The sequence below is a fragment of the Hypomesus nipponensis genome, chromosome 4 (assembly GCF_054491055.1).
Source record: "Hypomesus nipponensis isolate SF chromosome 4, ASM5449105v1, whole genome shotgun sequence".
Classification (NCBI taxonomy): Eukaryota; Metazoa; Chordata; class Actinopteri; order Osmeriformes; family Osmeridae; genus Hypomesus; species Hypomesus nipponensis.
The window spans coordinates 15,205,001-15,213,867 of record NC_140364.1 but is presented as its reverse complement, the minus strand read 5'-3'; the positions used below and the strand labels follow the sequence as shown (position 1 = coordinate 15,213,867).

Genomic DNA, 8,867 nt, shown 5'->3' with positions numbered 1-8,867 from the left:
GTGTCATTAATATTAAGACTGATGGAAACCTGAGATGTCGACCTCTCTGCCTCCACGGCTCCTTCCCCGTAGAGCAGGCTTGGTTCCTGCAGCAGAGGATCAAACCGATGCCTATTGGCTTCTACGTGAAGGAGGAGTCTTTTTCTTCACATTTCTTTTTCCAATATGGAAAATGTTGTTGCCCGGCTGTCTCAACTTCACATTCCTCCGTCCGTTTCCATGACTTCAACATCTTCCACAGAGCTCAGTCGACAGCAGAGCAGAGCGCTCCAGTAGACTGAACTGAAATAGGAGGGATGAGGACCACAAAGACAGAAACACTGACAGGAGTACACACAAACACACACCAATAAACAAACACAAAACACTTCCTTCTCTCTGCCCCTCCCCAGATGCAAACTGCTGAAGCGGATGATGTGTACCAGACATAGTGATGCTGAAAGGTCAAAGTTGAGGAAGGAGGAGAGGCACACCGGGGGGGGGGAAGGGGGGGGCACACCAACAGCCAACATACTGATGCTGTGAGATCGTCCTGGGAGCTGCAGTGTCATGCTGTGACATGCATGTAGAACTAGATTCTCCCCTCTAATACAGACACAGGAGAGGAAGACAGTCCCTGTAAAGCAGTAGCTTATCAGCAGACATTACTGGATGCCTAAAGAAAGTCACCAGTGATTTCAGGAGGGCTTCTCGGTGGTCAGAACGCCAGGTTTTTCACTCAGGCAGTCTGCGGACGTCCCTGAGGACCCCAAAGCTTCCAGAGTTTTCTGCAGACATCTCTGCCCCAGGAAGTCAATGACTCCAGCAGGCCTCGTCTCCTGAATGTTTCCCCAGATGGAAGGGGAGGATAGGCTCCGCTGGAGGGACACATGCAGGAAGCTACCAAAGCTAGACATTTGGACTTTGAGAACATTCAACTGAAATTTTAGCTTTTTGGAAAATTTAGCAAATTTTTTTTGCCACGTTGATCTGTAATAATGTGTGGATTCGATGTAGCCTACAGAGGGAATTGTTTTATTTATTTCAGAGATAATCATTTCTGGATTCTCCCTGACAGACTTCAGTCAAACACACGTCACAATGAGAACATGTAGGAGGTTTATTGGGTGTGTTTGTTTTGAGTTAACTGTCCAACCGGAGTGCTTCTGCCACCTCCATGCAGGGTGGTGTGGTTGAACACAGTTTGACACCTGTTTCCAATCAAACTTCCACCTGTCACATAAAACCCTGGGTGGACCCTGGCTGGAGGCACTCCACTTCTGCACACCTTTGAGTCGGGGGAGAAATGTTCCCCCTCGACCCCCCCAGGCCAGACATGTTCCCCCTCGACCCCCCCAGGCCAGACACAACCTGCCAGTCAGTACCTCGACTGGTCTTCCAGCACAGAGGAAAACTAGCTGATGCTAGCTGCCGCTGTTTGTAGCGCCGATGCTAGCTGCCGATGTTTGTAGCGCTGATGCTAGCTGATTCTAGCTGCTGCTGTTTGTAGCGCCGATGCTAGCTGCCGATGTTTGTAGCGCTGATGCTAGCTGATGCTAGCTGCTGCTGTTTGTAGCGCCGATGCTGGCTGCTGCTGTTTGTAGCGCTGATGCTAGCTGATGCTAGCTGCTGCTGTTTGTAGCGCTGATGCTAGCTGCTGCTGCTGTGATTACAGTATTAAGCCAAACACTGTGATCTGTGATTAGGGTTAGGGTTTCCCCTGTCTACTATGCTATCGTTCTGTCTCTGACTAGCTAACTCTACTCTGGTGCTGTTTGGGGCTAGCTAACTGTACTGTGGTTCTGTCAGGGGCTAGCTAACTGTACTGTGGTGCTGTCTGGGGATAGCTAACTGTACTATGGTTCTGTCTGGGGATAGCTAACTGTACTCTGGTTCTGTCTGGGGCTAGCTAACTGTACTCTGGTTCTGTCTGGGGCTAGCTAACTGTACTGTGGTTCTGTCTGGGGCTAGCTAACTGTACTGTGGTTCTGTCTGGGGCTAGTTAACTGTACTGTGGTTCTGTCTGGGGCTAGTTAACTGTACTGTGGTTCTGTCTGGGGCTAGCTAACTGTACTGTGGTGCTGTCTGGGGCTAGCTAACTGTACTGTGGTGCTGTCTGGGGCTAACTAACTGTACTGTGGTGCTGTCTGGGGCTAGCTAACTGCACTGTGGTTCTGTCTGGGGCTAGCTAACTGTACTCTGGTTCTTTGTGTCTGTAAGCCGTTACCTCCTTGTCTACTTAGCTCCGTCACTTTTTCCACTCCCAGAGCCAGATGGGGGAAGTTGTGGGTGCACGATGCTCATGCTCTCTCTCTCTCTCTCTTTCTCTCTCTCTCTCTCTCTCTCTCTCATCACTCTACCTTTCGGTTATCCCTCCGTTATTGTTTTTTCTCTCCAGCCAGCGTGGTGTCAAACAACAGACATGAAACCCCCCTCCCCTCTCTTCCTCTCCCTCTCTCTTCCTCTCCTTTTCTACGACTCTCTCTCTCTCTCTCTCTCTCTCTGTCTTTCTTTCTCTCGTTCTCTTCCCCTCTCTGCAGGCTGGCTTGGCTGTATCAGAGTTGTCCAGAGTTAGAGAGGTATGATGTTAGCCAAGCAATCACCAGAAGAGGAAACAAGACTTGAGTTAGCACAGAGAGAAAACACCCCCCCCCCCCCCCCCCCCCCTCACCATCCTACAGTCGGGCTGTAGGTTAAAGATAACGTCCTGGGCAGTTTTGTCTCAAAGCTGAGAAAAGTTCATGTGAAATGAATAAGAGATGCAGAGGCCAAAGTCAGGATGTTTAGAGAGACCAAGGGAGTATCCAAACTACACCACCAGCAGAATAGTAAGGAGACTGGTGAGTCTATTTTGGTGTAATTAGCTAATTGCTCCAGCTTTACAATAGCGTCCCCCGTGCAGCTCGTGCGCAGTAACCCAACACAGCTCTGTGTGAGCTCACAGCTGCAAGAGATTATTTATGTTTCCTGGGAAAACTCCTGTACCAGACTAGACTCCAGTACCAGACTAGAGACCTCTTCTGTCCTGTACCAGACTAGACTCCAGTACCAGACTAGAGACCTCTTCTATCCTGTACCAGACCAGACTCCTGTACCAGACTAGACTCCTGTACCAGACTAGACTCCTGTCTCAGTCTAGAGACCTCTCCTGTCCTGTCCCAGACTAGACTCCTGTATATGTACCGAGCACATATTTAAACTATGAGTGTGTACGTATGTGTGTGTGTGGTAAATACAGACCGTTCCTTGACTCTGGCCGCTGAAATACTGCAGAACTACTCACTTCTGGTCCTTGATCTTAATCTGTATTTCAATGTGCACTTCTTTTTCATCCATGAAAAGCCTTGGATAAAAGCATTTGTAAACAAGTATATTTGTTTCTGCCTGTGAGTGTGAGGGAGAGAAATAGAGAGAGGATATTCCCCCATGTGTGTGTGTGTGTGGCTGGTGTGTGTGTGTGTGTGGCTGGTGTATAGGTGTTTATCAGAGCCTCTCCTGTGAGACTAAGGACAGACACTATGAAGAAGCCCAGTAAACTCTGACCCTCACAGAGGTCAGCACGGTGACCCCCAGGGACGCTACACTGACTACCACAATGTGTGTGTGTGTACTGTATGTGTGTGTATCTGTACTGCTGTGTGTGTGTGTGTGTGTGTACTGTATGTGTGTGTATCTGTACTGCTGTGTGTGTGTGTGTGTGTGTGTATCCCAAGACCGTAAACATCTCCCCAGCGCGGCAGCAGCTGGAACACATTACTTCCATGTAGAGCATGTGTAGGGCATATGAGTCTTAAAGAGCCAGAAGCCAGTCCTAAAGTCATTAGGACAGAAACACCCCCCCCCCCTGGCCTGGTCCACTGACATCATCTCCTGGGTCATAACACACAGCGAGGGCGCCCCCCCCTCCTGTACCATACCCCACTTTAATCTAGACATTTTGCAAGAGCAAAACGGCTATCAGGGAAAACTGAAGCACAACTCAAGAGGTGATCCCCTCCCCTCGGACTCAGTCCGTTCAGTGCTCCACTGTAAGGTAGAGGTGGGGTCTATCTGGCCGGGCTACAATCAGCATCTCGAACAGCCAGCTAGCATCTGCTTCTCTCTCCAGTCCTATTTGGTTCCATTCAGAGGTTTCGCTGGTGATGCCAGAAATTCCACTGGAGAATTGCAGACGGGTTTATTTTTTTCCAGTTTCCTTTGTCTAGTCCCTCCCTCGTTCGCTTGCTTTCCTTCCTCCCTACCTCTCTCTCTCTCTTCGTCTTTTCTTTTCTTTCCTTCTCTCTTTTCTCGTTCTTCCCTGCTCTCTCTCTCTCTTCGTCTTTTCTTTTCTTTCCTTCTCTCTTTTCTCGTTCTTCCCTGCTCTCTCTCTCTCTTCGTCTTTTCTTTTCTTTCCTTCTCTCTTTTCTCGTTCTTCCCTGCTCTCTCTCTCTCTCTACCCTCCCCCTCTCTTCCTTTTTTCCTCTGAGTGCTCTGTCATTGTAAATGTGAGAAGCAGGTCTGAGATGCTTTGACTGCATGTGACTAACAGACCCTCCAGGACCAGCATCCAGTCTCTGCCCCCGACCCCCTCTCCCCCTCTCCCCCTCTCCCCCTCTCCCCCTCTCCCCCTGCCAGCCTGCCAGCCTGATGGCTGGAGAGACTAGCCCGGTCTACACCGCCTCACCATTTGCAGCTTGAAATTCTTCCTTCCCAAATAACATGTGAGAGAAGAGAGACCGAGACAGGGACACTATAGGGGACAGGGAGAGAGGAAGAGAAGAGATCAGGGGAGAAAGAGAGAGCTTAGGGTAGACAGAGTGACTGAGAGACCAAGGCAGAGAGAGAGAGTTATGGAGAGTTGGAGAGAGAGAGAGACCAGAGGAGAGGAGGAGGAGGGCAGTGGAGAGGTAGAGAGCAGGCTCATAGCTTCAGCATGAGTACATGCCTGCTGGCTGACGTCCAGACTGCTGCATATGGTTTAGATCTGCTCCGGGGTCACACTCTCCTCCTCCTCTCCTGGTCTCTCTCTCTCTCTCTCTCTCTCTCTCTCTCTCTCTGTCTCTCTCTCTCTCTCTCTCTCTCTGTCTCTCTCTCTCTCTCTCTCTGTCTCTCTCTCTCTCTCTCTCTGTCTCTCTCTCTCTCTCTCTCTGTCTCTCTCTCTCTCTCTCTCTCTCTCTCTCTCTGTCTCTCTCTCTCTCTCTCTGTCTCTCTCTCTCTCTCTCTCTCTCTCTCTCTCTCTCTCTCTCTCTCTCTCTCTGTCTCTCTCTCTCTGTCTCTCTCTCTCTGTCTCTTTCTCTCTCTGTCTCTCTCGCTCTCTCCCTCTCTCTCCAAACAAAGACAAACAGACATAACCCTAGCAGATGGGATGAGAAACACGGAGAAAAGGAGAGAAAGAGAGAGATGGAGGGGATCTATTTGCTGAGATTTTCAGAGATCTGTTCAGTTGATGTTAATGAATTGAACTGTATATGCTTACTGTATGTACTGTATTATTGGTTAACTGTCTGTTCTCCCTCTACTTTTATTCAAAGGTTAATAAAACAATTAAACAGATATCTTGTTCCTGTGTTCCTTACAAACAATTACAATACATGAATCTAGGGACTTGCTTGACTGTGTGAGCTCAGTAAACTAAAGCCTGGTATCCCCCCCCCCCCTCCCCCCCCCAGGGTGAACATGTGTTCAGATGTGACAGGAGGTTGTTTATCATTGAACACGGTTCAGTGGAGAGACCCCTTCCTGTTCTCTCTCTTTGCCCACCTCCCTGGTGGTCTGCACCACTGTCACACCACTGCCCTCTCAACACCCACCGGCTGAAGTGAGAGGCTTGGGCTAATCTCTCTCTCTCTCTCTCTCTCTCTCTCTCTCTCTCTCTCTCTCTCTCTCTCTCTCTCTCTCTCTCTCTCTCTCTCTCTCTCTCTCTCTCTCTCTCTCTCTCTCTCTCTCTCTCTCTCTCTCTGTATGTATTTTCTCTCACACACACAACACACACACTTTCTCTCGTTCTTCACAGCCTCAGGGTGTGTCCACACTTCACTCAGTTCTGGTTGACCACATGAGCTCCAAGCAGCCAATCGCCATGCAGGGGTGGAGTCTGGCCTCAAATAGATGTATTTCCTTTCTTTTCTGCTTCTGAACACAAAAACACTCACTTCTGTCCACGTGTGCATAGCTGCATTCTGAGACAACATTTCATTCTTCTTCTGCTCTCTCTTGCTCTCGCTATCTCAAATCAAACAGACCAGACCTCTGCTGTGTGCTTTAAGTGCTGTTTTGAGGGAAACAAATGTAATTTAATGCCACACACACCTACAGACACATTACAGTTACATTTAGTCATTTAGCAGATGCTCTTATCCAGAGCGACTTACAGTAAGTACAGGGACATTCCCCCTGTGGCAAGTAGGGTGAAGTGCCTTTCCCAAGGACACAACGTCATTTGGCACCGGGAATCGAACCAACAACCTTCTGATTAATAGCCCAATTCCCTAACCGCTCAGCCATCTGACCCCCCGTACAAACACAGACAGACACACAGACAGACACAGAAAAATGCCCAAACAGCAGCTGGCAGTATAATAATTGACTTCTCTAACTATGCCACAATATGATTGAGGGGGGGAATTTGAGACAGAGAATCTGGCAACGCACATTCATGTGCAATCAGGAGCCGTAATGAGCAGTGTGCATGCGAAGGGCGTGTCCGTCTGCCTCCAGAGTTTACCTTTAATTATCAGTCTACCTGGCAGAGCGAGGAGATCCCAGGCCCTTTCCAGGAAGATGCTGTAGCGCCACATGCCAGGAGATGCAGTAATCACTGCTTCTATCGCCACGGTCATGGCTCTCCATCCCACTCTGGGACTTGGTCTGTAGTTCAGATAGTTGAGCTGAACATGTAAGGAGAAAGAGAGAGAGTCAGATATGAAGATAGAGGCAAATAGCAAGAGAGAGACATATAGAGACAGAGAGAGAGAGAGAGATACAGTATTTAGAGAGACAGATAAAAAGAGAGACCTTTTCCTCTAAGGAGCTGCATCACGTCTCGACCACCAGCGACCCTCTCCTGAACCAAGATGGCTGACATTTGCGCAATACAAGATTCCCAAGAGATCAACGGCCAACGTGCCTCAGTTCTAAGACATCCTTAACTTCAACCATTACCTTCAGCACCTTCATCCCTGGAATAACAGTCAGACTGTATCAACACTGTTAACATGTACATCCTATACCTTCAGAACATGTTTACTTAACCAATTAGTGGTGGGCAGACTTCCTGCCCCGGTAGAGAGGGCAGTAAGGTAACACAGGAATCTCTTCACTCTGCTTTACCAGGTCACTACACAGTTAAACAACTGTGGTTTAGGTACAGCTTAGTGGTTAGAGTATTTGACCTGTAGATCAAGACGTTGTAGGTTCAAATAGCATTTTTTTTTTTTTTCAAAGGTTGACAAAATATTTTTCAGGAGTTGATAAAAAAGAAGTTGATAAAAAAAGGTTTGCATCATTCATGAGTTCTTTATGAGGACTCTACTATACTCTACAGTCTCTAATATCTGACTTGAGACCAGCCTTTTCAGATCTGACCTGAGACCAGCCTTTTCAGATCTGACCTGAGACCAGCATGTTAGATCTGACCTGAGACCAGTTCTGAAAGGTTGAAAAAATATTTTTTTTTTAAGTCTCAACTATACTTTACTGGACTATTGTATCCTGCTCTTTGCTTTACTCTATTTTAGGCTCTTCTGCTCTCTTCTCTCTCATTTCACAGCGTGTGAGAAAAACCGTTTGAAAGGTTAATACCCTCGGTCTCAGAATGTTTTTTTGGAAAGGTTTATAGAACGTTTATGTAATAAACGTTAAACTTTAGTGTTAGGTGAAAAAAAAGTTTCCAAAGTTTTGGAGAAAAAAAGCTTCTGAGACAGAAGGAGTTAATGATGAGAATAGAGACCTTCCTGATCATCCATGGCCTTATATGAGGGAGATGTTCGAAATTGTCAGCATCAAAAAGGATTCCTGGCGAATGCGCCTGTAGTGTATTTTTGTATAATGTATTAATATGATGTGAGATCCAACATGGCTACATGTTACTGAAGTATATATCAGAGCCCACACGTAGACGGAAGTGTAGTCAGTACTTCAACTTTTACCAGTCTTGTGGTGACATGTAGCATTTCTGTACTTCTACTAGAGTGAAGGACGTGTGTACTTTTGCCATCTCAGCCTGTGAGCTCAGTGAAAGTGCTGTGTTTCTAATATCACAGTGGGTTATCGCTCTATCATGTTATTACAGGTCAGGCTGTCTCCACGGTAACTCTATCATTACAGGCCAGCAAACACCTTTCTCATCTAACCATCCAATTACAGGAGAGTGACAGACTCTTTGATCTGAGGAGCTTTTCATATCTATAAACTATTAAACTAAACTAAGCTCTTTCCTGCTTTGGATTTCACAAACACAAAGACTGTATGCTTCAACAACTATAATCAAAAATGAGCTTGAAACCATCTCACTCACTCCGTCTCCCTCCCTCTCGTCCGAAGCCCCATTCTACAGTAAGATGGTGCGATGATTTGAGTCGTCAGCCGTGATTTACACCTGTCAAGCCAGGACAGAACACACAGGTGTTCAGTGTGTGTGTGAGCTGAAGGAGATGAACACACAGTAGGTTGTCCCACACCAGCACATGCTCTTCCAGTACATTTGTCTTTGTATTCAGACAGAGAGAGGACGTTCCTTTTACAAGAGCACACACACCTTTGTACTGTGCATGTGAAGCACAATCCACCCTACACACATCAACACACACCGACACACACACTGGTGGTGTGTGTTGGTGTGTGTAGGGTGGTGTGTGTTGGTGTGTGTTGGTGTGTGTAGGGTGGTGTGTGTCGGCCTCAGTCCGACAGGA

At 47.5% G+C, this 8,867-nt stretch overlaps 1 long non-coding RNA gene across 1 annotated transcript in view; it reads right to left on the bottom strand.

Annotated features, from left to right (window-relative positions):
- Positions 1-5,959: 5,959 nt before the first annotated feature.
- LOC146295798 (uncharacterized) overlaps positions 5,960-8,867 on the bottom strand; it is a 10,442-nt gene continuing 7,534 nt past the window's right edge. The window contains exons 2-3 of the long non-coding RNA XR_014753290.1: positions 6,330-6,845; positions 5,960-6,226 (exon numbers count right to left, since the gene is read on the bottom strand). This is a non-coding gene — a long non-coding RNA (uncharacterized LOC146295798). The remainder of the gene's footprint in view (positions 6,227-6,329; positions 6,846-8,867) is intronic.